This window comes from Mytilus californianus, unplaced genomic scaffold, assembly GCF_021869535.1.
Source record: "Mytilus californianus isolate M0D057914Y unplaced genomic scaffold, xbMytCali1.0.p SCAF_1, whole genome shotgun sequence".
In the NCBI taxonomy this organism is placed as follows: Eukaryota; Metazoa; Mollusca; class Bivalvia; order Mytilida; family Mytilidae; genus Mytilus; species Mytilus californianus.
Window position 1 is genome coordinate 71,979,643 of NW_026262581.1, and position 20,728 is coordinate 72,000,370.

Sequence of the window (20,728 nt, forward strand, 5' to 3'; positions counted from 1 at the left end):
AAAATTTGAATCTTGAATGCTGAATGTTGAATATTGAACCAACTTGACATCCGTTAGTAAAGGTTATCATTCCAATGTTGTAATAAGACCTTTGAATATAGTTTAAATTGTCACTAATATCGATTTTGTCATCAGCAAATTAAAACATAACTAAATTTGTATTCTTTTCAAACGGGATGTATAAAGACACACCCACGTTCATTTTGATCTATAAAGAGGTTAACTCCTAACTATTCTACTGCCTGTCGATACATTTATTTTTGGCATTGCACAAGTCATGTCTTCTTTGACTCTCCATGACGTTAAAATACTAAACCCCTGGATTTTAGTCTCTGATGCATGATTTTTTTATCATTAATTGTTTTTGGCTTTTAACTAGCTGTCAGTAACTGCGAGTACTCTCAAATCGTACTTTCTTGTTTATTTGACCTGTTGATACTAATTGTAATACTTTTTTGTTATTTAATATTTACTTATTCAGGGTTATATCTGGTTATATCTGGTCTATATACCAGCTTTGATAAGTATTTGGTATTACTATAAATTTTTACTTCTTCGTACTATGAACATCAAAATTATTTATTTTGTAAAAATATTTCCTTTCTCCATTTGAACTGTACACGTATACCTAACAACAAAATTATTTTCATTTACCTGTGTTTAAAGTAATTGCAAATGGCTGATATTTGTGTTCTAGCATATTGTTTTTCTTAAACTGTTAAACATTTCATAGCGGTATAACATGTTACTTTAATTATTCTTCCCTTAGTTTATTTATTTTGTATTTACATTGTATCATAGATCAAATTTATTTATTCAGTGTATGTTCACTGGTGTTAATATGTCTTTTGATTGAGTTAAGCCATTTCAATTGATATTTTATAGTGTGTCTTTCTATGTTGTGATGTTACACTATTGTTTCAGATAAGGGTGAAGGTTTAGTACCATTAAAACGTTTAAACCCGCTGCAATTGTTTGCACCTGTTCTTAGTCAGGTTCAGTAGTTGTCGTTGGTTGATGTGGTTCATAAGTGTTTCTCGTTTCTCGTTTTTAATATAGATTAGACCGTTGGTTTTCCCGTTTAAATGGTATTACACTTAAAATTTTTGGGGCCCTTTATAGCTTGCTGTTCGGTGTGAGCCAAGGCTCCGTGTTGAAGACCGTACTTTGACCTATAATGGTTTACTTTTATAAATTTTGACTTAGATGGAGAGTTGTCTCATTGGCACTCATACCACATCTTCTCATATCTATTAGTTATCAATCATGTCAGTAACGAATAAATGACTGCTGAGCTGACGAACTTATAACCGAATCAATATTGATTTGAGCAACAAGACGGGTTCCACTGGTAGACCAGTAACTGCTTGACCTTCTGGAACACATCAGTTCAACCACAGTTTATTGTTGGTATCCGTATGTTTGAATCCAGTTTTCCATGTAGTGATTTGTTCAGTAATTATTTCTGTTCTGATTTATTTTATTTTGTCATGGTTTTTCTTTATTTCTTTGACTTTTTTAATGTCCACATTGTATTTTATCTCCTCCTTTTTTGTTATAGTCATGTCCATAGTTGTGTATAACTTAAAACTGAAAACAACATGACTTACCACTAGATATTTTGCTTGAAACGCTTCAAAAACATTAGCGCATAAAGCCATTTAAATAATACATATATATATATATATATATATATATATCCTATAGTATTTTAGAAAAACGATACACAACATAAACGCCATTGAAACTATATATAAGTAAGTGTATCCTTTAACTCAGGTTGACAAAGATGGCTGGTAATTACAAGAAAGGTTCAAGCATCAGAACAGTAGAACTGAGAGCAATTTAAACCAGAAAGGCAATATAAAGACTATGGTTTATTTTAAACGCCATATATATGATTTTTTGCAGATATAAATATATACCTATAAATCTAAAAAGCTTAACATTCGAAATTACGTATTTTCGATCTACCGGTATTTACCTTTAGCATTTCTGTGTATATTGAGAAATTTCCATGGACAATGTACTCGTCTAAATCTACCACCGCCACAAAATCGAATCCTTGTAAAATTTCTTTGCATGAATACACTGCGACCTGTTCATCGTGGGTACTTTGATGGTAATGCCATTTATGCGGTGAGAAGCCGCGGTCTAAAAAAGATTAAAACCTTGTCCATTTAATCGGCAAAATATTTATCAAATTTATTGTGTTTGAATGATAAAGACATAATAACACTTACATCAACAATATATATTTTTTACAACTGGATAATATTAGTGTAAATACTGACGATAACTGTGTAGTTAGTACTTCCCTTTCGTTATGTTAGTATTTAAAATCAACATTTATAAAACCCAAAATGACGAAAAAGACTCCAAAAAGGCTTTGATTAAAACAGTTATTCTGGTCTAACTCATTTTAATATATTGATACACAGTATCTGATTGTTTTATGTTTTCAGTTATATTTAAAAAAAAAAACTTTAATACCTACAACTTATTATTGCATTGAATCCTTCAAAGTTTTACTGTGCATCGTTTTTGTATATAAAATTACTAAATTGTATTGTAAGTTATTACTGCCTGTGAAGAGGTGACTACAATAATGTTGCATAATTCAAAATTATCAATTTGTATTGTATCTAGATTAAGATAATGCACACAGGACTGTTCTTTATATGTTGGGGCCTTAACTGATTTCTTTGCTAGCTATAGAAGCAACGAAATATAAAAACAAATTCAAATTTTAGATCAGGAACGCAAATTTATTACAGCATTTTTTAAATACATTTTAATTCGTGAATATTTTGTTTTCTTAGTTTATATGTGTTATCAACTTCTAGACATGTTCAACCTTTGCATAATGATGTGTCCGTGTAAAACGTAAAAGAACGAATATTGTTAAAGTGTGTCTTCCTGCATGATAAATGCATAACTTTATTACTTTAAACTACTTATCATATAAAGATAAGGAGATGTGGTATGATTACCAATGAGACAGTTATCCACATAAGTTCAAATGAAGTAGATGTAAGCAATCATAGGCAACCGTATGGCCTTCAACAATGAGAAAATCCAATACCGTGAAGTCGGGTATAAAAGGCCCCGACATTAAAAATATGAAACAATTTAATTGACAAAACATACGGCCTAATTTATAACAAAACAATATACGAAAAACAAAAATGACAAACATGAACCAACGACAACCACTGAACTACATGCTTCTGACTTGGAACAGGCACAAAGAGAATGTGGCGGGGTTATATATGTTTGTGAGCGCTCAACCCTTCCCTTAACCCGGGACAGTGGTGTTACAGCACAACATAAGACATATCAGAACAAACTATTAAAATCAGTTGAAAAGGGCTTAACTCATCAGATCTTTACAAAGCAGAAAAAAAATCTAACTAAAACACAGACCAGACGTGACAGGGTATGTATACATCCCTTACAACAAAAGAGACACAAAGTACAGATCCGAGAATACTCGCAGTTACTGACAGCTAGTTTAAAGCCAATAACAACTAATAAAAGAAGTCATATATCTAAGACTAAAGTATCAATCAGTACACATTCAACATCCAATGGATTTGGTGTAAAGACGTCATTACCAGTCAGAGAAAAACACGACCTTGTGCAATGACAAAAAAAATGTATCGACAGATTGTAGTACCGTGAAAAAGAGAAAAATAACAAAAATACCGAACTCCAAAGAAAATTCAAAACGGAAAGTCCTTTATCAAGTGGCAACATCGAAGATCAAACACACGAAACAAATGGAAAACTACTTTCATATTCCTGACATTGGTACAGGCATTTCCTTATGTTGAAAATGGAAGTGCATATATGTATAACAATACTGTTTATTATGGTTTTCATTTACTGATAACAATTATGGCTATTTAAAAGAAACATTTGGTCCCTTTTTTAAGAGTTAAAACCTTTCGATCTTGAAAGATATTCAAGTTAACTGTTATGTAATGGCCATTGGGATCATATCGAAAGTTCTGTGTTGCACAGTCTAATGTTGAAGCAGCATTATTGTCTATACTGGCGTCTGATATAACTACTGAAACTAATGTCTACCGGATTATGTATATGTATAAGAAATAATAAGTGGTTCTATCTTGTCAAATAGGAATGTATCAATTTCTGAATAGCAGAGTTATTGAATATGCAAGCTACATAAGTTCAGAAATTCAATACTTTTATTGATTTAACTTTAATAAAATGTTTCTTATGATCTTCAGGTTAAGCAAAACGCAGAAACAGTCAGTGATGACAAAAAAAATATGGTACAGTAATGATACGCGTACACCCATAAAGGGGTCGGAAAACAATATTGCATCACTGTTGTTGAAAAAAAAATTTAGCAATCGGGATTTATCCCAATTTGCAAGATGATTGCAGACTGTCAATGTTTTTAAATATAGATAAGATATATAACCTGTGCATAAACTATACGATGCTATATTCGATTTCAGTTGATAAAAATACAATGGGACTTATTGACACCTTATTTTTTATCAATAATATTCATGAAATTCATAGAGAAAGTTTTAGATACCTTTCCTTTAATCCAAGACAGTTGGTAAATTTTATGGAAATCTTCAAATTTTTAATGATATTATCCCTAGTGTATCTAGACGTTTATAGACGTCTTCGAGTAGCTTAAAGCGTATAAAAATTGATTCAATTGTGATTGTGTTTTCCTAGATGCCAAACAAATACTTGTGTATGATTGCTTAGATCTACATATGCAGTATAAATGTTTTAGTGGTCTTTAGAAATTATGTCGAATTTTGATATGTATTCGATGAACGTTTATCTAAGTTACCGAAAACTATCGATCTACTTGAACCACGAAATTTTTTTTCACTTCAATGAAAAAACACCTTATTGATAAATATTCGGCTTATACTTCACAAATAATACAAGATGGTCTCGAGTTATGGATTTTAAGTGCTGAAGTTGTGTGTCTTTTTATAACTTTATAGTTTTCCCTTTATTTGTCTCTGTGCTATAATGTTCTTGTTGGTTGTATGACTTTTGAAATGACTCGGTATTTATGCATTCAGCCACCAGATGTTTGACTTTGGTCAATCCTGTTGCAGTTGGATTGAGTGGTGCGATTCGGACACAATTGGTTTTTACAGTGTTGTTTTCATATTGTTTACCCTTGCCTTAATATATTACTTAATTTGTACTTTATTGAGAAAGTGTATACTTTATATTGAATTTTAATTATGACGTTCTTCTTTTGCTTTGGAAACAAAGCCATGTTCTAATTGCAATATAACATGGCCTGCACGTGATTGACGTCACATTTGAAATTGCAACCTCAGTTGTATTTTTGAACAACCCCGGAGAACAAAATGACATTTGTGTTGGTGTTGCTCACTAGGAAATCAAAATAAATCAGTCTAAAAGTAAGTTTACATGTATCTTTAATTTTTTTTTTATCGTGAAATGGTGGATTTTCTATATCGTTTTATAGGCCTGCTTCGAAGTAAAACAATTCTAAATTTTCCTATTAGAATCGAAATAATTCTAGCATGCCATGCTTTATGCTCAGTTTCACATGTGTAGGCATTCTATTTGTCAACATTTTACACCTCGCTTGTGCTCGGTATAAAGATTTTGACAAATATAATGCATACTCGTGTTAAAATGAGCATAGAGCATGGCATGAAAGTATGATATTAGATATTTGTTTTCAATGATAAACTACAAAAAATATTTTGTTGGCGTGTTTGTCAATACTATCATGTACAAAAACTGTTGTGTTGGCGTCTTAGATGTGTCAGATTTGTTTGCATGTTTGTTTGAATTGTTAAGTCAGTGTCTGTGATGTATGTTTACATAGTTTTGACTGCTAGATCCCAATTATTGTCACATTAACTTGCCATGTCTGTTTGGGCTGTTCACCCACTTTTGTCAATATAGCGAAACTATTAACTTATGTTGTACAATTGCGATGTTTAGCTAGCTATAAAACCAGGTTTAACTCAACATTTTCTTCGGAAAATGTCTGTAGCCAGTCATGAATATGACAGTTGTTTTCGATTAGTTCTTTTGGTTGCTAACGTCTCATGTTTGACTTTGTTAATTTGTACAGACTTCCCTTTTTTAGTTTACCTTGGAGTTCGATATTTTTGTTCTACTTTTTTTTCTATATTTGAGGATTTGAAAGTGTTGTTTTTAAATTAGTTTGATTATTTTCGATGTATTTTTAACTTGTCGTCTCTGTTTTTTTTGTCGTCTCTTTGGCATCTTCTGCCATTTTTCAGGTATAAGGTTAGAAATAATTAGTTTTTTTTCTTTTCGCATGTTTGAATTTGTTCAGTGATTAAATTATATACGTATGTTTTTCACTTTAAAATACATACCAATATTACCAGGCAATTTACATGGAAATGAAATAAGTATTGCAATGCCTTCTCTCTCATAATATTTTAATACTGCATATGCATCTTCATTTACTTGTTGTAGTGATATCAGTACTGTATCTACACCCATCATTTTTTGATATTCGAACCATTCAATAAGATGCAATGGATTTAGATAGTTATATGCTATTTTAGCACATATTGCAAATTTGTTTTTCTTGACTGATGCGTATAACACTGGCTGACGAATATGAGAAGAATTACAAAATTCCGTTTTTCGTACCAATTGAATATGCTTCATCTGGAAACTTATATTGTGTACACAACATTGATACTGTCTTGCTTTAAGATCGGCAAATTTTCGGTTTTCAGGATATGTTTCTTTCACAACAGCTTTTACGCGATATACTGATAATTTCTCGTCTCCATAAATACAGCAGTCGAAATTGGAATGCTTGGAGCCATCGAGAACATTTAGAACTACAAATTCTATCAGACTCAAATCTCTTTTTGCTTGTGCTACAGCAGAAAAGATATGTACAGTTTCAGAACAAGATTCGATATTCTGAAAAGAAATATTAAGACTTTTACAAAGGCATATATTTTAGTATATAATTATCTGACATACAAAAAAAAACAGGTCCAATTTAGCCATTTAAAACGTCTGATTGCATATATTGACGTTTACCTTTCGTAATAGCTTCCCATGATACAATGATTAAAAATTCACTTTTTTGAATGCATACAGACAACCACACGATGAATAAGATAACGCTACATACTTAAGTTAGTAAGATTTATATACTTACGTGAATAAATCAATACGAGATGCTTTAATACTCAATCCACATTGTTTTTACCTGCTGATCCTGAAGACCATCGTAGTAAAACAGCTGTGCCTATAGGTTTTGTAAGTTTTTGACGTTGTCAGTACATAAGCAAATTGTCAAATAGACATTATACTCTATCGGTTAAACCAATTTATTTTCTAATTACACAGTCTTATATATGTTTGTTTTTTTGTGTAAGTTGAGATATTTATTTCTTTTTTCTTTTCTTTTTTTTTTACTCATTAGATATTTCAATTTTTCAAAGTATGTTAGAAAGGTGAATGGCCGTATGCATTCTTCAACATACATGTTTTTTTATCGAAACATTTGAACACATTTTTATTTACTGGAATGATACAAATGGCGTATCGGAATTTTATGGTTTTCATTGTTTCTGAATGGAGGGTTTATACGAATAAAAACAATTTAATTGGCTGAGCAATCATGTATCTGTACCATTTAACCATGGTTACGTTTGAATTTTATTGATTTGAAATTGTTTAGAATATCTCATTTCTGTCCATAATAAACTAAAGACTAAGGTACGTTTAAAGTTAAAAGTTTTTTTTTAAAGTTTTCATTTAACATATGTCAATCATCTTAAGTTTCAACTCCCCATTACATGGTGTGATATTTTACATAAAAAAAAACAAAACAGTTAAAATATATGTAGGCACATGGGAACAAATGCAGCATATGCCTTTATTTCATGATACGACTGAAATCCAATTGAATCATGAATCATCTGTTTTCACAGCTTAAATATCTTGTATGAGTGAAATTTGGCTCAACTTTTTTTTCAGGTTTTTGGTTTTTAAGGCTCTGCAACTTCCTAATTGATTTGGTCTTCCTGCAGTTATGATTCTAGTGACAATGAAGTGTGTTTTGTAGAAGAAACAAATTTCTTGTGTACCAAATTGTAAGATCGGTATATATTTAATGAGTTTTTGCAACTACTTTGCTGATGTGTTAGCTAGAAAACGTTCATGTATTCAAATCATCCTGGCAAATATAGGCAATAGTTTTTCTGTGTTCAAATCTAACAAATCAACCACGAATACAAATTAAAGCAACAACAAAAGACTGAGGGAAGCATATGAACACCTAAAGGAACGCGACCGAGTGTATTGACAATGTAAGCGTCTCTTGCTCTCTAAGCATCACCCGCGGTGTGAGTACACACTGTCCATATCAGGAAAAAAGACATAATCGGTTAAATAAAGATTTATACGACTATTCTGGTATATAAAGATATTAAACTGCGAAAACAGATCGTTTGTCAGTTGAAACGCATGCATATCGTATCGGTCAACCAATTCGAAAGGCAACAGTAGTAAACCGCTGTTCAATAGTCATAATTCGATTAAGCAAAAACAAATCCGGGTTACAAACTAAAATCGATGGAAACACATCAACTATAAGAGGAAAACAACGGAACAACAGAAACACCGAACTACAACAAAAGCAATGACAATATACATATAAACTTTGATACAGCAGTTTTTTGTTTACGGAGAACACCGCTGAAGATGAAGTCCACATAGTGTGAACAAGCACGAACATAACGTATCAGTTGAGATATGTAACGCCATACGATGGAGCAAAGGGTATATTTCCGCTGTGAAATAGGTTGTGACCAATTGACAAAAGACAATCAGCAGATTCTAATTTTAAGTCTTGCATCAATGTAAAGATCGAGGAAAAGATCCAGACATTGAAGCAAACCATCTAGTTTTGAAGTTAGTGGAAGCATTCACTGAAATGTGGGTTATTAAGTGACATGCCACCATCTATATATCATTATTCATACCAGAGAGTTGTTTTAAACTAAACTTTAGAGCTAAACTTTAAATTTGTTTAAAAAGCTTTCATTAACTGAAACTCTCTAGGTTGGTACTCTGTTTCTTTTGTCTTTTTGTGAGTTTTTGTTGATATTAGTTGAGGAATGATGATGATGTCAAGCCATTTTTACAGGTTTGTGCATTTTCTTCTTATGTAGTGGGGGCCTCGGTGGCCGAGCGGTCTAAGTAGTTACTACTGTAATCACTAGCCAGTCAACACTGAGGTTGTGAGTTCGAACCACGCTCGTGCGGGTGCACTCGACTCCAATCTTAATTGACTAGGATTGTCAGTTTTCCTATCGAAGGTCGGTGGTTTTCTCCGGGCACTCCGGCTTCCTCCACCAATAAAAACTGGCCGCCACGAAATAGCCCAAAAGCGGTGCTTAAAAGTGGCGTTAAAACACCAAAAAATCAAAATCAAATCTTATGTAGTGTTGATACACCACTGACCCTGGCTCGAGGGAGCCGAGCGCACACAATCATGTTTAACACCGACACATTATGTATGTGCCAGTTTCAAGTCAAAAACCGGTAATTCAATGGTGGTCGTTGTTGTTGTTAGGTATATTTTTCTTCACAAATCTGGCCTTTGTTTTTTTTCCCAATTGTATTATTTCAGATTTTTGTCAATGCCTTAAATAGCTGACTTTACGGTAAGTGGTTTGCTCATAGTTGAAAGCCGTATGGTGGTCTATACTTGCTTAAATTTAGTAATTTGATAGTTTCGCATCTGCAATCATACAACATCACAATTTATATATATCTATAGATATTGATAGTTGTACGTATGATCGTGAAGCAATGTAAATTTTTAAATATTTGTTTGAAAATGGCAGATTTTAATTTGCAATGACTATATTTGGTACTTAAATTAATTTTTTTACCTAGCAGTCAACTTTGTGAAAAAGATAGTGAACAGTATATTGCAACTTATTGACTAAGCTAAATTTCCCATATTTTATAAAAAATAATTAACATATTTCGTATTAAAAGTGTGTTAAACCCCAACAATCAATCAATAATCATTTGGGTTTGCCTTATTGAAAAATATTTCATTAAATCCTACTTTTCCGAAGATATTAAAATCTTTTATAAAATTTGAGTATCGTTGTCTCGAACACTGTTGACTCGAAATTTCGGATGAGTCGAAGTTTTCACGTGGTCCCGAACTTTGTTCCATATAAATGTATGTATTTCGACTCCTGATGAGTCGAAATTGGATGAGTCGAAATTTCGGTTGAGTCGAACGAACTAAATTTACGGTCCCAAGGTTAACAAAAGCATTCAAAATTCATTATTTATCTCGAACTAATACACATATGTCAAAACATGACCTCAGGGATTTAAATGGATTGAAGAGTTAATCTGACAATACACGTGTAATTAAATTTCCGGTCACTGACCACTGTATTGATTTATGCATGACATGCTATTTCCACGAGTGTTTACTTAAGATTATCTTTAATAAAAAATCTTAAAATAATCAGTGATACATTGTTAATATTCATGAAAAAGTATTTAAAATGTTTACAAAAACAATTAATCGTGATTTACACTAATGCGCTTGGATGTGTATAAAGTGGGGATTAAGACTTCCGTTGGTGATCACCTAAAAACTACTCAATCGGCGTCTTTAATCTTGTATTTTCTTTTGAAAGAAAATGAAGAGAAATCAAAATTTTCTTAAAGCTCTTGTATCCGAGAATAAACAATTTTGCCAACTTTAAATGGTCTAAATAACGCTAAGATCGATTGGGAAATTACTCTCTCGGATAAAAGCCATAGGAAAAAATTATAACTGAAACAATTGAATAAGTAAAAATAATGTTATTATAATAATAATAATGAAAGACCATGACATACAAATACATTAAACTGATACCAGAATATCGATCCCCTTTCCACATTCATCCGGATTTATTTTAGTTTTACCAAGCTAAGCAAGAGTTGTGTCCCTTGGTCTGTCAAACTTCCGGTTTTCTTTTGAGTCGAACTACGTGTATCTCAAAATATTTCTCTGGTCCCGCTGACTTCGAGATAACGAGAGTCGACTGTATTTCTAGGAGCCTGTTGGAGTCCTTGGATCGAATTAACGTACTCTTTCTAAATAATGACTTGCAATTTACCTTTGATGTTGTTTTGTGAAAAAATAGTCCTGGATGTCCAACACTCGATGAATTGCAGAGCTCGCCACACATTACTTGTACCTTTTCTATTTCGTTCATATAATTCACTTGTTGTTTAGTATCGTTCATCGGTGTGTTCTTTTTTATGATAAAGAAAAGAAGTATAAACATCAACAGCAAAAGAACTTTTCTATATTTTGAATATCTGGTCATATTTGGTTTTAATTTGAATTATATTAGCCGCTTGATCTCTGAAAATATATGAAGACATACACATATGAGTAAATATGGTATAAATAACATTACTCCATTGTATGTTAAATTTAATAGCTTAATCAATATTTGATTGGTTGAGACCATTCCACGAGACATTAAACAAAACTTCATATTCCCCTCTGACTATCATATTCCCTTCTGAACATCGGGACTTCTTTGTACGACGTTACGCGCGGTTAATGGAAGAACGTTTGCGTTTTGAACGTTTTTAAATTACGATCACTATCGTGTTCAAAATTATTTCAGACGTTAAATCAAAACAAAAATAATAGATAATTTTCTTTTCATCGGTACTGTTTATCAATGTTTTAAATTATGTCGTTTTTTGTTATGAGAACAAGCGGGTAAGAAAAATGTATGTAAATTAATGTTTTATATTCAGATACTTAGTAGTAAACAAAGTATAGGCAGTGGAATAAACATTAGTTTCCCTTGGCTTCGGGAGATATGAAGATTTCTTCACCCTCTAAAAGTCATATTTCCCGAGGCCCTTGCCCGAGGGAAATATGACTTATAGAGAGTGAAGAAATCTTCATATCTTCCTCGGGCACGGAAAATAAATGTATATTATGAACTTTTTTTTTATCATATCCGACTACGAATATTTACTATAACATTTCGAATGTTAACGTACATAAGGTACACATCAATTTTTTTTTTCTGTAAGTTCGTTTGATAAAGCCCCAAAAAATGATAAAGAATAATATATGTGTCAAAATATCTGGTTGTCCTTTGTATAAAAATAATTGTTTAGTGAAAACACTTATTCAAAACAATGCTCATGTCTGAAGTGTAGAAAGTTTTAACCAAATATATAGATGCGTGCAGAAGTTCTTTGTTCTGTATCCCTCAGGAAAAGATTTACCACGTTATATTTGTACATTTAACCTTCAAAAATACACTAGTGTTATGTACGGAACATATACATCTTTATTACTACAATGATTACACAATTATAATTGAATTATATTTTTATACAGCGTAAAAGAGAATTATTAACGGATATTCAAATTCCTGTGTTGATGACTTATTGGCAACGCCATGACAAAAATAAAAATATAACCAAAAGACAACCAATAATACACAAAAATAAGTATAGAAAACTAAAGACTAACTTACATGAACCACAAACAAAACCGACGATGATCTTAGGTGTTCCGGAAGGGTACGCAGATTCATTTTAAAACGTGTCGATAACAATGCCAGAGGCGCATTAAGGGGCAGCGAGTCCGGGTCCCCCTTATGGAGCTACATATATGGTTAATGCATAGACTTTTCAGATGTCCAAATCCAAACTATGTCTAGTTTGTTTCTCCCTTTTTTTCAAAATCCAAGATCCGCGTCCCAATGACATATTGATTCATAAAACTAAAGACAGCATTTTGAAAAATATTGGTGGAAAATTACTTACACCTTTTTCTATAGCTTTAATTTAAAACATTTGAATATGTTGAAAATTGGTTCACACTACAAGATATGGGCGATGTTTTTGTATTCGTTGTATTTGTTTTCCTCCTAGAGATTGTAAGAGATGTTGATGTTTTTTTCCTTTAGGCCTGGTATTGTAATGTGTCGTTGAAAGCTTATAACGCGTCGTTTTATTTACATATTTCCTTTGCATTAAAATCAAATTGTGTACATATATAGTTTGTCATCACAGAAGATTGAAACCGCATGCATAGTTAGAAGTTACTGTGTGACATCCACTGAAACGTGTCAGTCGAAATTTAAAACTAAAAAATACTAAAATTTCGATTAAAGGGGTTACCATGATCTAATATTTGCTTTTGATTATATATATATCTATTTAGTGTTCTATGACTTTGTGCAATAGTATTGTAACGCGCGTCTGACGTATTAAATTATAATCCTGGTACCTTTGATAACTATTATGTGTATTATAAAGTTAAGTTTTTTTTTCTATATGCATTTCTATTTTACGTTTTTCTACAAAATATTTGGTCTTTTGGTCGATATAAAAATAACTAGAAAAAATGTGTACAAAACAACACCAATATTAAAAAAAGGAAACATTAAATATAAGTATCTATAAATATTTCGGATAACAGATGTCATTCATCAGTATGATTATGATGATGTAAAATTAATCATATTAATCTATTCTGATTTAACCATAACACTCTTTACAGTTATAAAATTAAAATTGTTCAACTCCACTTACAACACGATACTAAACGTAAAATTCTGTTAGTTAATTGCCTGATAATATTTATATTATCTTATAAATAAATGTAAGTAGATATGTTGTAAAGACAAATGACACAATTCTCTAATAGATATCAAGAAATAATGACAGGTCAACACGGCTTTAAAAAATGAACAAAACCCATACCGTATGAAACAAGATAGTAATCTGTTATAGGGTTTTTTTAGAGAAGATGTGCTTCAATTAGGTGTTATGTCATTTAAGACTTCCTGTGTCCTTGTCGTGGTTTTTTGCTCAATAGATATATAACTTTACTGATGGATATTTGCAACCGAAATTTGTAAATATTACGAGCAGTGAGTTTTTTTGAGGTAAAAATCCAAATTTGTGTAAACAAGCAAATAAAATATTCACCTTAAATCTGTCTATATATCAAAGAATACATATTATATCATCACGAGATATTCAAAGTACTACGTCGAAAACAAACGGACAACTGACCACGACATGGTAAAAACAAAACAAAAAACGACCAAAAGACAACAAAAAAACAAATTCAACAAGAAACAAACTATGAATATAGAGCCATGAGTTTTGCTGATTGTCGAAGATTTTATGGTTGCCTGTAATTGTCACATCCTTGTCCACGTCCTTGTTCTTGGTCTTTTGTTGATTACTTTCCAATTTGAAATCTTACCTCATTTCCATATCTTCACACTATGAAGAAGATGTCTTTTGTTTTGACGACCGCCAATAATTGTGCAAAAAATACACAAAACACAGCCATGTCTAATCCAAATAATCGTTGAGAATGGCTTTCGTTGGTACAGTCACTATAGTTTTTTGATAATCTAAGTTAAAAGTTTGTTATAAACTATTTGTGCTAGTTAAAGTCTGAACAGAGAATAAATCAGAATGCGAAGTCATTTGTTTTGGTTAAAATTGTCATTGTTTAAATTCAAAAGGATGTTAAGAAATATTCGGTTTCGACTTATTGACAAAACTGTTTTATACGTTTTCCCACAGATATAAAATTATCTATGTTTTTGTTTATTGAGGACAATAAGGACAAACGTCAATAACCCTGGTAATAAAGAGGAGAAAACCAAATGAATGAATACAAATAAAACAACTAACTTTATATCTGTTGGAAAATATATCAAACATGAGAAGTATATGAAATTTTTAATTTTGTCTATGCAGCGGAACCGAATATTAATAAACATACCTTGAAATGTATTCAATGAACCCTTTAAACCCCCTTCCTAAATGTCGTTCTTATTTTGATTTATTTCCTGTTCAGACTTAAACTAATGCAAACAGTTTATGACAAACTTTTCACTTGGATTATCATAAACCTATCGTTAGTGTTACAGATAACGACAGTCGTTCTCAACGATTACTTGGATTGTACCTGACCGTCTCTTATGTATTGTGTCGCACAGGATAATTATTAAAAGTTCCAAAAAAGCAAACATCTTCTTCACAGTGTACAAATAAGGAAATGAGGTAAAAATGCAAATGTGAACACCAAAGACCAAAGGACAAGGATGTGAACAGTTACATGGAGCCATACAACCTAGAAAATAAGCAAAACTAATAACCCTTTTTCTATAGGGTGATGCGCCAAAAAAACCCTGACGTTGTCCCTTTGATCGAGTAATTTAGCACAATGACATGATATCCCCTATATAGGGTGGTGTGGTAAAATGAATCTGAAGTATCCCTTTATTTCGATTGATTAATCACAAAGAACTGAAGTACTCTCCTCTTTTATAAGGAGATCCATCAAAAAGACTGAAGGTGCACGTCTATATATGATGATGTATCACAAGAACGTGAGACTCCACTTGTACTGGTTTTTGCATTACAGGGACTCGATGTTAAATTCTCTATATCAGTAAGAAAGCAATTACTAGGAAACAATGGTTGTGTTAATGGGGCATTATCTGTCAAATTCATGTTCACCAATTTGACACAAATTCTCATATTTGATTTATAACATACTAGTACTAAAACGTATATCCATATTACAAAAAATAAACAAATTAACAATGCATGGACTCGATATTATGTATCAACAATTCGTGTCTAGACGTCATCTAATTAACCATCGAAATGACCTCCGAAGACTGCCGACGGTCATACAACCCGATATAAACATAAATATAAATATAAATATGAATAGAAAGCGACCACGTGCAATTTGATTTTTTGAGGTCTGTTTGATTTCATATTGCAGGTTAAAAAGTATGTATATCATCATTTTTACCTATATAAAAATGAATTTTTGTGGATCTAGTCAATCAACCAAATGGTTAATCCTTGTTTCACTTTCATTGTTGATATTCTTTTCCTTTTAATAGCTGAATACATGCATAACCCATCTCCAGCCAACGGGTTTAATTGAAGGTCACATGAATACCGATTCAATGAGGTCGAATTATTCATTTGCAAGTGAATAATTCATCAGCGAAGTTTCTTAGCTTATTTTGAAAAAAATTGTCTAAATTTGCTGCTAAAAGCAAATTATTATTTCACAATTCTACTTTCATTAGTGATTGAACAAAAACAAATCATGTTTTATTTTTTGTTATATCTCGTAGCTAATGCCCCTTTTAAAAAGTATAACAAAAATACCGAACTCCAATGCAATTCTAAAAATGAAAAATTCATAAAAACTGACAAAAGCAAACACTATCAATCAACGGAATAAGTGAAAAAACAACTGCCATATTCCTTCCTCACTTGGAACAGGCATTTTCTGGTTTTATAGCTAGCTAAATCTCCCACTTACATGTTGCCACTCGAGCTCTATCAGCAAAAATAACAGGGAGATATATGAGATAGTGCCAAAATAGTAATCGTCGACAAATCGTTTGCGAAATCATTAGCTTGTCATATTTTTATAACTAATTGTAAAATTTTGCTGGTTTTGTGAATAAGACAATTTTAGCATCCTGATTGTGAACTTTCCATTTTTATGTAGAAACATTCCAGAAGAGCCTGCATATCCTACCCTGAAGCTATTTAGCCAAGGGTTGCAAGTGGAGATGTTGAAGTCATTCCTTTGAAAATTCTACGGACTCTATCACGAGTTGGTTGATCATTATGGAAAATATATTTCACAGATGTCACCAAACCCCGTCCCCTTTTACTCAAATTCATCACTTACATCAACGAATTAGACATAACAACGAATGTGTCACCACATAACCAACACAGCGGAAGCCACATGTGGAGAAGGATCAGCTGATACTACTGGAGTGTATACACATAATTTTGAAGCCATCATTTATTACTAAATACTGTAATTTGAGTGACCACCAACATGCCATTTTCTTGCTGTCAAAGGTAGTGTTCCTTGTTTAAAACAGCAAAGGATCGGTGTCATTATGTTGTGGCTTATCTCAAAGTTTTGTAAAATACTGATATGATTTTAACAGATATGTACCTTGGTGTTTTACAATTTCATACGCATTAATTCATTTTCAAGTAACAAAATCCCTTCATGATCCCAACACAATTTGGCGATAATATTGTTTTCCTTTTTCTATGAGCCATTTAAAGTTTACGTTAACAAGATATGTGTCATAATCATTCTATGCATACAAAGGGCAAATTTACTGTCACGAGACAGTGTATGGCTATCAGCTAGTACCTGGAACGTAGTCCCAGGAACCAGGATAGAGATATGATTACATCGATATATACTAGTTTTATATTTGTATATGTGTAACATACTGAATATTGCGATCGTGAACCAGTCTATCATATCTCCTGCTCTAAAAGAGTCGAGGAACTGTTTTATCTCTGTTCGTCCGTTTTTGTCCGTCCTTCCATCCCTTAACTGTTACGTAGTTTTTCAAATCAAGACTTCCGAATGATTGATTGTTAATTGCTTAATCTCCAGTGGCAAACATTTTATACATTTAACAATAATTTGGTAAACGTTCTCTAATAGAAGCCGTCCGGGATGAATGCTTGCAAATTTAGACTGCCGCTTGAAAATGAGAATATATTGGTTAGGAACAAAATATTTGCCTTTCAACAGGCCACCTGCGGACCCCTCAAAGTGTTGTTGCAAGATTTCTAACGTGCAGACAGCATGGCGCTCTCTTTTTACAAGTCATTGGATTTAACGTCCCATTCTGACCGGACGTGACTGCGTAAATGTACATCCCGAACAGATAAACAGACACCCTACGTCGTCAAGGTTTTTACTGCCGGTCGATTAAAGACCAAGTGACTATATTTATATTCCCTATTCACCCTTGGAGGCCAGCTAGGATGTCCGAAGTTAATCAGCAAGCTGAATGTGAGTATGCTTAACCATGTGACGCTTTTTTCAAATTTATCGGTGAAAAATCTCCTATTTATTGAATTATTATATTTTCTTAGTACATGTTCATCGATTTTTGTCTTAGGACTCACTGGTAATCCGAGTTTCTAGGAATTATGTACAATGTTTCCAGACCATTTTCACGTCGAACATCTTGCTAATCGAATACGTATAGCCGCATATCATTAGTGTTGAGTATTTCCAAATTCATTTTTGCTTTGTTTAACGTACATGTGGATAATATTTAGAAATCAGAATGTTCTGGAATATTTACATTGTTCACAAAACATATCAACAACATCAACAATTTATTCAACTGCCTAATGATTAAAAATAAAATTGTGCATATAGGCAATTATCTTTAAAATCATGATTACCACGATATCTTCAAAAAGCTAAATAGTTTTTCGTTGCGGATAGAGAAACAATAGAGCAAATTATCTCTTTGACGTTTGTCAACAATAAGTTGAGTCCCGCATACTCTAAAACTACAGGACGAATTATATTTTATGCAAACTTTACGCGTTGAATTCCTAAAAATGTCTTTCCTAATATTAAAATAATTAATTAAATATTCAAGTAAAACGGAAATTTTTACATGAAGTCATAACCACATGTATCTAAAGTCTAATACAGTAACTCAGGCTGTATATATTTCCTTTGTTATACACAATTGACTATAACTTGTTTTCTTCAGTTTCATCAATTAGACAATGTTTGTCTGAATATAAGTTATATTAAGTATAAATGAAAGACGTTGATGAGGCTGCATGAAATCATTGTTACATAAAATAAGTTCTGTTATAACCAAAAACTTTGTAATCATCAGAAAATAAATCAAAAATCAAATCCTGGATCCTTGTATCGTTGTAATATGTTAAGAGTTTACTTTTTGCGTTTGTAGCATGTGGCTGGTAAATTTGTTTATTTGATTTTATCCAATGCTTAACTTTTTCATTCCATGCTCCTATCCTTTTCAAAAGCCGTTCTGTGAACGAAGATATTTCGGAGAATTTTCCAACCATCATTTGTTTATAAAAATATTCCGGAGCTCTGAGTTGCTTGTCCCAGTGTCCGTTCTTACAATGTTTTATAACTTCTAGAAACTCCTGAAAAGATACTATACGATTGATTTTACAATTTTCGTTCATGACGTATCTGTGTTGGCCCTTGTCTAAATATGATGATAAAATTCGTTCTCTAGGCTCTCTCACAAAAGCAGCTTTTGTCCATTGCTCGTTATGCATCATTTCCATTACTTTACAATTGTTAAACATGTTTAAAGTCTTCAGTCCACTTCTTGGATCATGCAATATCGTTTTGTTTATACCTTGGATGAATTGTAATAACCTTTTCCAATAAGTACACGCTGACTTTTCGCTCCAAAAAAAGATTAATTTATATTTTGGAACAACAATCGGGGGGCTTTCGTTGTATTTTAATTGTTTTATAATTTTTTTGTTCAACTTATGCTCCCTACACGTATTGTCTGGTTGTGTTACATGAACTTTTAGTTTTTGCTTTGTTTGCCGAATATCTGACTGATGCCGAGTTAGTGGTAAATATGTTATTAGCTCCTTTGTTGGTCGAATGGCTGATTGGTCCTGTGACCATGGTAACACTGTTCTGCTATTAAGCTCCTGCGGAAACATTTTTGTCAAAAGGTAAAGACATATTATTGTCATGGTTATTACCATCATCAACAACTTTACATCTCGCCAACCCATTACAATTATCCTTCTTAGACGTCTTTTAACTCCAGTACTAATACTAAAAGACTGTCCTTGATTTGAACAGGTCTCAATTAATAATTTTACCTCTACCGATAATTAATGGAGTCAGATGCTGTTCAGTAGTCACCAGTTTCTCAGTAATTCCCTATTAAACATTGGAAGCATATAATGACCATTTTATTAATTAAAAAATATATAAAAACCACACTTTAAAAATTGAAATTTTTCCTTAATTACAAATATGCATGATGAATAACAAACTGTAAACATTTCACTATGTGTTCCTTTGTTCAGATCTGTCGACTTTGTATTGTCCGTGGGAAATATTTGATAATGGTCGTAAAGACAACTAGGTAATCAGTTATCCATAATATATGAATTGGAAAGCTATCTTTTTGCAGGAATAGCTGCCACTATTTACAAAAAAGAATTTCGTTGATTTAAATGCAAGCAAGATTTTAAAAAATGTGTAATCGTGGTATATTTATCTTTTATCTCATTAACTTATTTAGGTTATTCATAAAATTAAACATGTTATCCTCATTTGAATACACATTATTATAGGTATAACCGTAGTTTCATCATACATGCTCTGAATCCAACAATGCATAAATACACAAAAACCTATACGACTGGAGAGACTTTTTAGGTATAGGCAAAATCTTTTACGACAACTTCAGTATTCCCATTTGAGGTTAAAAATATAAAGCAAAAAACTAATTTTAAAGCTAATATTTAAGGAGCTAAACTTCGGCTAAAGGATATTTCGCCACATTGAGATGAGATAATGTTATACAAATTTGACAATTGATTCCATTTGTTCATTTATAACACGCATGAAAACACGCATTCCATATTGTTGCATAGTATGCGAGACTGATTGTGAGTTTCGACAGACTGAACATGTAATTAAAATGTCAATTACTGTGGATTCATGTATTTTCGTGGGTAACAATTTTACAGATCGAGGGAAATTTCTATTTTTTGTGGATATTTAATTTCGAGGTATGGCCAACTC

General features: G+C 32.1%; 1 protein-coding gene across 5 annotated transcripts in view; it reads right to left on the reverse strand.

Moving 5' to 3' along the window:
• LOC127723589 (uncharacterized) overlaps positions 1-20,728 on the reverse strand; it is a 48,560-nt gene that overhangs the window by 17,367 nt on the left and 10,465 nt on the right. For 3 of the 5 annotated variants that reach the window (XR_007992138.1, XM_052230279.1, XM_052230286.1), the window contains exons 1-4: positions 14,333-14,533; positions 11,193-11,443; positions 6,396-6,960; positions 1,985-2,154 (exon numbers count right to left, since the gene is read on the reverse strand). The gene's annotated coding sequence lies outside the window, so the exon portion shown is untranslated. Of the gene's footprint in view, positions 1-1,984; positions 2,155-6,395; positions 6,961-11,192; positions 11,444-14,332; positions 14,534-20,728 lie in introns of those variants that run through there. The other 2 variants (XR_007992139.1, XM_052230299.1) reach the window with 2 other exon arrangements.